Genomic DNA, 12,212 nt, shown 5'->3' with positions numbered 1-12,212 from the left:
AAAAACCTCAATAAGGTCATCCCTCAACCTCTGAGCCTCCAGGGAAAATATCCCCAACCCCACCGTGGGCGGCACGATAGCTCAGTGGTTAACGTTGCTGCCTCACAGCACCAGAGTCCCAGGTTTGGTTCCAGCTTCGGGCAACTCTCTGTGTGGAGATTGCACATTCTCCCCATGTCTGCCTAGTTTCCTCCCACAGTCCAAAGGTGTGCAGGTCAGGTAATTTGGCCATGCTAAATTGCCCATAGTGTTAAGTGCATTAGTCAAAGGGAAATGGGTATAGGTGGGTTACTCTTTGGAGGGTCGGTGTGGACTTGTTGGGCCGAAAGGCCTGTTTCCACACTGTAGGGAGTCTAATCTAATATTCAACCTCTTCCTATAGCTCAAATCCTCCAACCCTGGCAACATCTTTGCAAAACTTTTCAGAACCCTTTCAAGTTTCACAACATCCTTCCGATAGGACGGAGACCAGATTTGCATGCAATATTCCAAATGTGGCCTAACCACAGTCCTGTACAGCCGCAACATGACCTCCCAACTCCTACACTCAATACTCTGACCAATAAAAAAAATCATACCAAATGCCTTCTTCACTATCCTATCTACCTGCGACTTCACTTTCAAGGAGCTATGAACCTGCAACTCCAAGGTCTCTTTGTTCAGCAACATTCCCTAGGACCTTACCACTAAGGTCATCAAGACAGAATCACAAGGTTACAAGATCTAAAATTGATCAACAACTTGAGAATTATGGTGCCGTGGATTCTGATTTGTGGAGATATTGCCTTGGAGAATGCACCAGGGAACTGTTAACTGCCAAGTTTTAATTGATCAAAGCATTGCTATGGGAATACAACAGGAATGGCTGGTCCCCACTTTCTGTTCAGTTGCAATAGGTGCAATACACAGACACATTCCTTGTGCTTGCCAAGGCCAGGCACTTCATGTGAATGTATGTAACTTCTAGTACATGTAATCATACTGCGAGTCTGGCACATAACCTTTAATTGGTTCTTAGTGTAATTCTTACCAAGAGTTATTCAATTGCAGAATCACATCGAATGCTGACACTATGTTTTAACTTTTGAAGCATGGGCTAAATGGACACAATCAGTATTTTGGGAGAAAGTGTGGACTGCAGTTGCTGGAGAGTCACAGTTGAAAAGTGTGGCGCTAGAAAAGCACAGCAGGTCAGGCAGCATCTGAGGAGGAGAGTCGATGTTTCGGGCATAAGCCTTTCGCCAGGAAGGGGGCTGAGAGATAAATAGGGGGATGGGGTGGGGCTGAGGAAGGTAGCTGGGAAGGCAATAGGTGGATGCGGGCGAAGAGGCAATAGCGATAGGTCAGTGGGGAGGGTGGAGCGGATAGGTGGGAAGGAAGATGGACAGGAAGGACAGCTCAAGAGGGTGGTGCCAAGTTAGAGGGTTGGATCTGGGATGAGGTGGAAGGAGAGGAAATTTGGAAACTAGTGAAGACGCCGTTGATGCCATGTGGTTTAAGGGTCCCAAGGCAGAAGATGAGATGTTCTTCCTCCAGTTGTCAGGTGGCTTGGATTTGTTGGTGAGGAGGCGCAGGACTTTCCTGTCCTTGGGGGAGTGGGAGGGGGAGTTAAAGTGGTTGGCCACAGGGCAGTGAGGTTGTTTGGTGTGTGTGTCCCAGAGATGTTCCCTGAAATGCTCCACGAGGTGGTTTCCTGTCTTCCTGATGTTGTAGTGACCACATCAAGAGCAACAGATGAAGTGGATGGATGTACAGGAAAATCTCTGCCAGATGTGAAAAGATCCTTTGGGGTTTTGGAGGGAGGTGGGTGGGGTGGGGAGGGGGGGGGGGGAGTTGTGGAGTGCAAGTTGTACAGCTGTTGTGGTGGCAATGGAAAGTGCCAGGTGTGGAGGATGGGTTGGTGGGGGGTGTAGACCTAATGAGGAAGTCATGGAGGGAATGGTCTCTGCCAAACACAGATAGGGGTGGGAAGAGAAATGTACCTTTGGTGCTGGGGTCTGATTGTGAGTGGCAGAAATGGTGGAGGATAATGTCAATGAAAGACAACCAATAGAATAAACATCAACAAGTTTGTGACAAGTGTTTTATCATGGAATCATAGTGCAGTGCAGAAAGAGGCCAATTGGCACATTAAGTCAACACCTACCCTTCGAAGAGCATCCCACCCAAAGCCAGCCCCCTACCCTACTCTTTCAATGTAAATTTTTCTCTGTGTAGAGATATTCTTGAATTTAATATTATTAAATACAGTTCGGAAAGGACAAGTACTGAAATGATTTGACCCCATTGAATTCCTTTAATAGAGTGGTGTTGACCAAATATTATGTACAGAGAAGTAATGATGATCTTCAGTGCTCTGTAGGGATCCCAGACTAATATGAGGGAGCTGGTATTATATTGGAGGAAAGAGATACAATATCAATTATTCCTGTCTCAGTAACAGCTGCTCAAATTAGTGATCTATCCCACAAATTGCAGGTATTGATTTGCAGACGAAGTTCGTCTGAAATAGTGCTGAAACCATTTAAAGCAGAGAAGTTGTGGTACAATGTCTAGCGTTGGTTAGGTTTCCTTCTCAAAATATTATTATAAAGTAATTTTTGTGATAAAGAACTTGGGATTTATGTTGCACAAACAAGGCTTACATTTGTTAATCTTGAAATCAGTGCATATTTGTTTCAGTTTTAATTTTTTCTAAGCTATAGTTCCAAGCAAATAATGTTACAACTAAATCTATTTACTGTAACTTACAATTTGAGGTGTTGAACATTTCAACAGGTCGCAGTGGTGTATCACGAGTGTTATATAGGTCAAACTTTTCAGTTTAACCCTTCAGACTGTAATCTATAAAATAGTGAAAAGTGAATGAATTTGGTCATATGCAATTTTTACTGCCATTAAAATGTTCAGAGAAATATCGTTATCAAAATGAAGTAGCTCAGGGTAATGTTAATTTCAGCTTCTAGTGCAGTAAAGCTTTTCTGAAATTTATTAGAGACACTCTTCTAAGAGTTAGAGGATAACTTATAATGGGAAGGGACAGAATGGAAATCAAAAGAAGTAATTCTGCTACACAAACAGAAATTGCTGGAGAAACTCAACAGCTCTAGCAGCAACTGTGGAAAGAAAGCAGAATTAAAATTTCAGGTCCAGTGACACTTCTTCCGAACTCAAGGAATTCTGTTGCCTAGTCTGGACTAAATATTCACAAAGAAGAGAACAAAGAGAACAAAGAACAAAGACAATTTACAGCGCAGGAACAGGCCCCTCGGTCCTCCAAGCCTGAGCCAATCCAAATCTACTGTCTAAACCTGTCGCCCAATTCTTAGGGATCTGTATCCCTCTGCTCCCCACCTACTCATGCATCTGTCCAGATGCATCTTAAATGAATCTACCATGCCTGCCTCTACCACCTCTGCTGGCAACACATTGCAGACACCCACCACCCTCTGTGTGAAGAGATTAGGTTTTGCCAAATATTTCTGTTTGCACAATGCTTGGGAAAATAAGAGACAGCAAAAAGAAAAGAATAAAAAAAAGACTAGTCACTCTCCTTTGGTGTTGCATGATGACAGTCAAGAAAAAGTGCTTTTTCAAGCTAAACAGAATAGTAAAGTAGAAAATAATCGAACCCACGCTGGTAAGGACTTGTCCAAATACAAATTTAGAATATCAAAGGAGTTCCAGAATGCAGTTAAGCACAGAGGGAAAAAGGTGAGGAGCATGGTTAAACAATCAAATATAACAAGAGGCTTGAAGCTAAGACTCAGATCACTATTGGATGTCAAAGCTGTTTTAGAGATGAGAAGCATGTGTTCTTTTGGTATGAGTGGCATAAAAGTGATGCAAAGGGACATGAACAGAGGGTGGAGTAGTCAAAAAGAAAAGAGATGTACAAGAATTCAATTTGATGAAGAGGTATGTTCATGAATTTGAAGCAACCTTAAAAGAACTGGAAAGGATTGCACCAAAGAAAGAAAAGTCGGCATAAATTGGTAAGTAAGCTCAGAAGATTGCCAAAAATAGCAAAAGAGAAAGGGCAGTTAATAAATCGAGGGAGTTCTTACACCCCAGCATTATTAATTAAGTAGAAGTTAAAGCTTCACTAGAAAAATACTAAATACTAGTCTATCGGGGTTTGAATAGTAAGAAGGGGAACTAAAGTAGCTTCTGCCTCTGATTATTGATAGCAGTGGACTGCAGTAATACAAGACTAGGGAAGTAGATTGATTAGGAAACAAGGGCTATTAAAGAACAATGTGAATACCTGATAACAGCTATTTAACAATTACTGATGGAGGAAAATGGCAATTCTGCTGTTAAACAGAAAGAAATAAACACTTTACGTTTTTTTATTTAAAGCAAAAAACAAGAGCTGGGTAGGGAATGGGTTGAGAAGTATTTCTGGACAATCCTAAGTCCCTGTACAAAGGACTTCCTTTGACCATGATAGTTATCTTCTGAAAATGTTCCGTTTTGATATTCCCATATCCATTCGCCCACTACCGTGTCTCAAACCAATGAATCCTATAGGAGCAAGAGCATGTATTTAAAAAAAGCTTTGAAAATATAGTAATTCATCAATTTAACTAAAATTTGGGGGCAGAGGCTAAATGTTACAAAGTTACAAAGTTGCAGTCAAAAACAAGGGTGTACTACTAATTTTTTTTCTATTCTACCAAGGGATAGCATTTATTTCAGAATACATGTGGGAGTGTAGGTGGAGCTTTTGGGGTGAGTGGACACTGGGAGAGGAAGGCACTTTCTGGGGATTTCGCATTTGCAAAGGACTTTGCCAGTCGACGGGTATTTGTCCCAGTTTGATGAATTGCTATGAAAACCCTGCAATGCCCAAAACAATTATCACAGGTTTAAGGATGGTCATAAAATAATATACTGACTTAAGTAAATATTACAAGTTTTGAGTTGCCATAGAATCTAGTATTAGAGATTAATAAGGTATAGCCTTAGTCATTTTTGGAAAGCTACTCTTTATTAGGAAATTGTTGTGAGCACAGAGAGAGAAATAGAGAGTGAGAGACATTTTGTCGCAGTTTAAGCAGCTCAAATGAATTAGAAGCATCAGCAATTAAGGTTAAACTGAAAGTCAAAGTCTTAAATCCGCAAAGAGATGCCATTTATTCAATAAGGAGATGTGAGCATCACTGGCTTAGCCAGCATTTATTGCCCATCTTTATTGCCTCTTTAACCCATTGCAGTCCATGTGGTATGGGCACACCCACAATGCTGTTAGGGCTGTGTTCCAGGATTTTAATATAGCAACAAGGAGGGTGTGGCGATATATTTACAAGTCAGGATGATACGTGGCTTGGAGTGGAACTTGCAGGTGGTGGTCTTCCGATGTATATGCTGCCTTGTCCTGTTAGATGTTAGTTGGGTTTGGAAGGTGCTGTCTAAGAATTTCTTTGCACACATTAAAGCTTAGCTAAGCTAAAATATCAAGAAAAAATGTTATGAGTTCACCTCATTAAGCATACTTAGAACATAGAACATAGAAAAGAACAGCACAGAACAGGCCCTTCAACCCACAATGTTGTGTTGAGGATTAATCCTAATCTAAAATAAAATAACCTAATCTATGCACCCCTCAACTCACTGCTGTCCATGTTGCATGTCCAACAGTCCCTAATGATTCTGCTTCCACCACCCCTGTGGGCAACACATTCCATGCGCTCAAAAGTCTGTGTAAAGAACCTACCTCTGACGTCTCCTCTAAACTTTCCACATAACACTATGACCCCTTGGGCCAGTCAATCCAGCCCTGGGGAAAAGTCTCTGTCTATCAACTCTATCAATGTCACTCATTATCTTGTAAACCTTGATCAGGTTACCTTTCTTCCTCCTTCTCTCCAGAGAGAAATGTTCGAGCTTAGTCAGCCTATCTTCGTAAGGCAAGCCCTCTAGTGCCGGCAGCATCCTGGTAAACCTTCTTTGCACCCTCTCCAAAGCCTCCACATCTTTCCTATAATAGGGCGACCAGAACTGGACACAATATTCCAAGTGTGATCTCACCAGGATTTTGTAGAGCTGCAGCAAAACCTCGCGGCTCTTAACTCGATCCCCCTGTTAATGAAAGTCAAAACACCATATGCTTACTTAACAACCCTATCCACTTGGGTGGCAATTTTGAGGGATCTATGCACTTGAACACCAAGATCGTGCTGTTCCTCCACACTACCAAGAATCTTGTCTTTAATCCTATATTCAGCATTCGAGTTCGACCTTCCAAAATGCATCACTTCGCATTTATCCAGATTGAAATCCATCTGCCATTTCTCAGCTCAGCTCTTCATCCTGTCTGTGTCAAGCTGCAGCCGGTAACAGCCCTCAATACTATCAATGGCACCTCCAACCTTGGTGTCATTGGCAAATTTACTAACCCACCCCTCAACCCCCTCATCCAAGTCATTTATAAAAACTACAAAGAGCAAAGACCCAAGAACAGAGCTCTGCGGGACCCCACTCAACACTGACCTCCAGGCAGAATACTTTCCATCTACAACCACTCTCTGCCTTCTGTCAGCCAGCCAATTCTGAATCCAGACAGCAAAATCTTTCTGTATCCCATACCTCCTGACTTTATGAATGAGCCTACATGAGCCTACCATGGGGAACCTTATCAAATGCCTTGCTAAAGTCCATGTACACCATATCCAATACTCGCCCTTTGTCGACCTGTCTCATCACCTCCTCAAAGAACTCAATAAGATTTGTGAGGCATGACCTGCCCCTCACAAGGCCATGCTGACTGCCTTTAATCATGTTTTGCTTTTCCAAAAAGTCATAAATCCTATCCTTCAGAATTCTTTCCAACATCTTGCTGACCACAGAAGCAAGCTGACTGGTCTGTAATTGCCAGGGATTTCCCTATTTTTCTTCTTGAAAAGAGGAACAATATTCGTCTCGCTCCCAGTATGACTCCTGTGGAGAGTGAGGAAGCAAAGATCTTTGCTAGCGGCTTAGCAACCTCCTTTCTCACTTCCTGGAGCAACCTAGGATAAATCTGGTCTGGCACTGGGGACTTATCAATTTTAATGTTTGCCGAAATTTCCAGCACATCAATCCCCTCAATCCTGATCTGTTCAAGCCTGTATCCCAGTTCCTCAAAGTTCTCATTCACAACAAGGTCCCTTTCCTTAGTGAAAACCAAAGCAAAAAACTCATTTAGGACTTCCCCTATCTGCACAGACATCACGCACAAGTTCCCTACGCTATCCCTGACTGGCCCTACCTTCTCCCTGATCAATTCTCTTATTCCTCACGTATCAGTAAAATGCCTTTGCATTCTCCCTAATCCTCTTGTCAAGCCTTTTTCGTGCCCCCTCCTGGATCTCCTCAGTCCATTTCTGTGCTCCTTTCTAGCAAACCTCTAAAGCTGTGCCAGATCCTTGCTTTCTCCACCTTACATAAGCTGCCTTCTCCCTTTTGGCGAGAAGCTCCTCTGTTCTCATCATCCAAGACTCCTTCTTGCCTGTATCAGAAGAACAAATTTATGCATCACTCACAATAACTGCTCCTTAAACAGTCTCCACGTATCTGTTGTGCCTTTTCTGTGGAGCAATTGCTCTGAAACTGTACCTCCCAACTCCTGTCTGATAGCGTCATAATTTCCTTTTCCCCAATAAATATCTTCCCATGGTAACTGCTCCTTATGCCAGGGAAGTATGTTTTTCCATGACAAATGAGTTCATTATGGTTAAGAAACGAGACTCCTTACCAATGTCAACAATATCAGCAACCAGTCATCACTCTATTATATTTAGATAAGCTTCTATGTTAGTAATAGGTTACTTACAGTTTGAGTAGCCTGAGAAACAGGCAGCCCCATTTTGTTTACTCCTTGGTTGTTCTTATAGATTGAATCTGATACAAAAATTTCAAAGAAATGTGACATTCTTACAATATATCCATAGTTTGAACTTTTGCAATGCTTGAGTTTAACACAATTGTAAATTTGCCTGTGAAATGAACATTAATACATCGAAATAGGCTGTTCTCATTCCATTCTATCTTCTGTTCTATAAACAAGATGCAAAAACTTTAAGATGCATCTTATCCCAAAGAACTGTAAAAAGAATAGAAATTGCTGGAGAAATTCAGCAGGCTTGGCAGTATCAATGGAGGGAAAATAGAGTTAACATTTTGAGTCCAGTGACCATTCTTCAGAACGATTAGTAGCTGGGAAAAAGTGGTATATAAATGGAAGTTGAGGAGAGGAAGGAATGAATGGATAGGTGGAGATGGAGCCCAGCGAGTGAATGACAGTTAGGCAGACAAAGTGATAATAGTGTGTGAAGGAGAAAGAAAAATGGATAATGGGGACTGTAAGTAAGTGAAAATGGGTTGGCTGTGCTGAAAGCAGCCTATGTTATGTCAGAGCCTGGGGTGTGGGGATGAATAAAGAACATAGAAGATGGTTAGGTTCTAAAATTATTGAACTTGACATTCGCGATTCTTCTGACACTTTACATCAGTTTCAGAATTTTCATCTCTTGAGCAGTATCCACGTCCTCCTCACCATGGATTTACAATCCATTTGCACGTCCAGTCCTCCATTAGATGGTCTCAGGATTGTCTACTTCTTCCTGGAAAAAAGGTCTGAACCATTCCCATCCACCACCACACTTTTCACTTGGCCAATCTCATCTTCACTTTGAACAACTTTTCCTTTAACTCCTCCTAGCTTCTTCAGAACAAAGGTATGGCCATAGGTATTCGCACAGGATCCAGTTTTGCCTGTCTCTTTGTGAGGTATGTGAAACATTTTTTATTCCAATTCCACCCAGGTCCCTCCCCACAAATATTTCTCTGGTTCTTCGATGACATCATTAGTGCTACTTCCCTCTCTCATCGGGAATTGGAAAAGTTTATCAATTTTTGCTACCAGTTTACACCCTGCTCTTATCTTCACCTGGTCCATCTCTGACTCCTTCTTTCCCTTCTTCAATATCTCTGTTTCCATTTCTGGGGATAGACCGGCCATTGATATCCATTACAAACCCACCAACTTCCACAGTTACCTTGACAATACATCCTCTCACCCTGGTTTCTCTAAAGAATCCATTACATCCTCTAGTTTCCCCATCTCTATTGCATTTGTTCTGATGATGTCCTATCCCAAAGGGGACTTCAGAAACGTTCACCTTTTTCTTCAACCGAGGACTCGCCACCACCATGGTTGACAGGACTTTTAGCTGTGTCTGACCCATTTCCAGCATTTCTGCCCTCATCCCTTCTCTTCCCTTACACTACACCAATAGAGTCCCCCTTATCCTCACTTTCCATCCCATCAGCATCCACATGCAAAGGATAATTAGCCATCATTTTCATCACCTCTAGTGGAATGCCACCACCTGACACATATTTCCCTCCCCTCCCATGTCAGCCTTCCACAACAACCGTTCCCTCTGGGAGACCTTGGTCCACTTTCCCATACCTTCACGGCACCTTCCCATGAAATTGCAAAAGGCGTAACACCTGCCTGTTTATTTCCTCCCTCCTCATTTCCCAAGGCTATAGGCACACCTTCCAGATGAAGCAATGATTTACCTACACTTTACTCAATCTACTGTATTCGTAGCTCACATGGGAGAGACAATATGCAGACCGGGTGATTGCTTTGCAAAGCAACGTTCTGTCCACAAAAATGACCCTGAGCTTCTCCTTTTAAACATTCTCTTGTAGCACTTGGGTGTCACTGCTTGGCCAACATTTATTGCCTGTTCCTAATTGCCCACATACTGCAGCCTGCGTTCTGTTGGTGGACTCACATTGCCATTAGGAAAGGAATTCCAGGATTTTGACCCAGCAACACTGAAAGACCAGCAATACATTTTCAACTCAGAATGGTGAGTGGCTTGGAGAGGAACTTGCGGGAGCTTGCTAAGCTTTTTTTTAGCAATTCCCATGTATCTGCTGCCTGGTCCTTCTAGATGGAAGTGGTTGTTGATTTGGGAGGTGCTGTCTAAGAATCTTGGGCAAATGTTTGCAGTGCATCGTGCTGATCGTACACATTGCTGCTGCTGAGCATCAGTGGTGAAGGTAGAGGATGTGGTGCCAAAGCAGATTGCTTTGTCCTGGATGCTTTCAAACTTCCTGATTATTGTTGGAGCTATACTCATTCAGGCAAGTGGGTAGTATTCTATCATAGTCCTGACTTGTGCCTTGGAGATGGTGAACAGGCTTTGGGAAGTCAGGAGGTGAGTTACTCTCCACATAATCCTCTGATCTATTCTTATAGTCACTGTATTTATATGGTGAGTCCAATTGACTTTCCAATCAATGGTAACCTCAGAGGATGTTGTTGTTGGGGATTCAGCGATGGTATCAACATTGGATGTCAAGGTGCACTGGCTAAATTGTCTCTTAATGGAGATAGTAATTACCTGGCATTTATGTGGCATAAATGTTACTTGCCACTTATCAGCTCAAACCTGGATATTATCCAGATCTTCCAACAACCACAACTGGTTGGAGTCATACCTGCCACATAGGAAGATTGCTGTGTTTGTTGGAGTTCAGTCATTTCAGTTTCAGGACATCTCTTCAGGGCAGTGTCCTAGGCCCAACCATCTTCAGCTGCTTCATCAACGACTTTCCTTCCAACATAAGGTCAGAAGTGGGGATATTTGCCAATGATTGCACAATGTGCCTGCCACTGTAACACACCACTGTGCTCCCTGGTCAACAGTTCTGTTTTGGGCCTGCTTCAATGTGCCAGCAAGCCTCAATGCAAGCTAGAAGAACAGTACCTCAGTTCCTGCTTGGAGTCCCTGCAGCCTTTAGGGCTCAATATCAAATTTAATCATTTTAGAACCTAAACATTATCTTCCGTGTCCTTTACCCATCCTCACACCCTTGGCTCTGTCATGTCATGGGGTGCTTTCAGCATAGCCAACCCATTTTCACCTACTTATGGTGAAAGTGAAGACTGTAAATGCTAGAGATCAGAGTCGAGAGTATGGTGCTGGAAAGGTACAGCAGGTCAGGCAATATTTGAGGAGCAGGAGAATCGGTGATTCGGGCATAAGCCCTTCGGCCCAAAACGTTGATTTTCCTGCTCCTCAGATGCTGCCTGACCTGCTGTGCTTTTCCAGCCCCACACTCTTAACTCACCTACTTATGGTCTGTATTATCAGCTTTTCTTTCTCCCTGTCATACAGTTGTCTATCCCTTTGACTGCTTAACTGTCATTCTCTCCCTCTGAGCTCCATCTCTGCCTATCTGCTCATTCCGCCCCCACCCCAATATCCCAACCCCAATCTTCAGCATAAAAATACCATCTTATCCTGACTACTATCAGTTCTGAAAAAGAGTCACTGAAGTCAAAACATTAACTTTGCTTCCTCTCCATAGAGGCCACCAGATCTACTAAGTTTCTTTCCCAATTTCTGGTTTTTGGTTTAGGTTCCAGCATCTGCAGTTCTTTGTTTTACTTTATGCAAAAAGAGCAGTTGGCCTATTGTACCGAAGAGATTAAAATCTGAATACGCTGTAGCAAACCATTGCCGAAGCAGACCTAATTCATTCTTCAAAAAGAGAATTCAACAGTTACTTGATAATAGTATTAAATATCACAGGGAACAGAAGAAGTATGGAATTAGATTAAAGAGCTGCTTTATACGGAGATGATCAGCAGTACAGATTTGATGGCTGACTAGCCTGCTTCTGAGTTGAAACATATGATTTTACCTGATGGCATAACCATAATTACAATTTTTGCATGTAACTATACACACCCAATGTGATTCTCACAAGAGGAATACAGTATACTTTGGTCAAAGGAAATCTTGTATAAACATTATTAGTTTCAGTTCTAATTTTTCCGAGTTGATAATTCTTCCTTTCTGGAAAACTACATGACATAAGGATATATAGGCTTAAAGCTGGCTCTGATTACAAGATAAAGGTCTTCTCTCTCTGCCAGTTGTCCATGTTTTCCAAAATGCAATTCTGAACTAGTCTAATACAGTTCTTGATCAATATTAACCATCTAGCTCAGTGAAACCACATGATGTCAGAAGTGGTACGGTCGTTTAAGTAGAGTTCTTGTGCAACGATATTATCAGAGCAAAGTTACAGTATACCTCACCTGGAGCTGCTTGATGGCGACACTGTGAATAAAATGGGAAGGTGAATGAATGGGAATAATTATACCATTTTATAGCTTAACTACATTTATTCAAATATAT

Source organism: Chiloscyllium plagiosum, chromosome 3, assembly GCF_004010195.1.
Source record: "Chiloscyllium plagiosum isolate BGI_BamShark_2017 chromosome 3, ASM401019v2, whole genome shotgun sequence".
NCBI lineage: Eukaryota > Metazoa > Chordata > Chondrichthyes > Orectolobiformes > Hemiscylliidae > Chiloscyllium > Chiloscyllium plagiosum.
The sequence above is the reverse complement of the archived record's forward strand: the minus strand, read 5'-3'. Positions refer to the sequence as shown.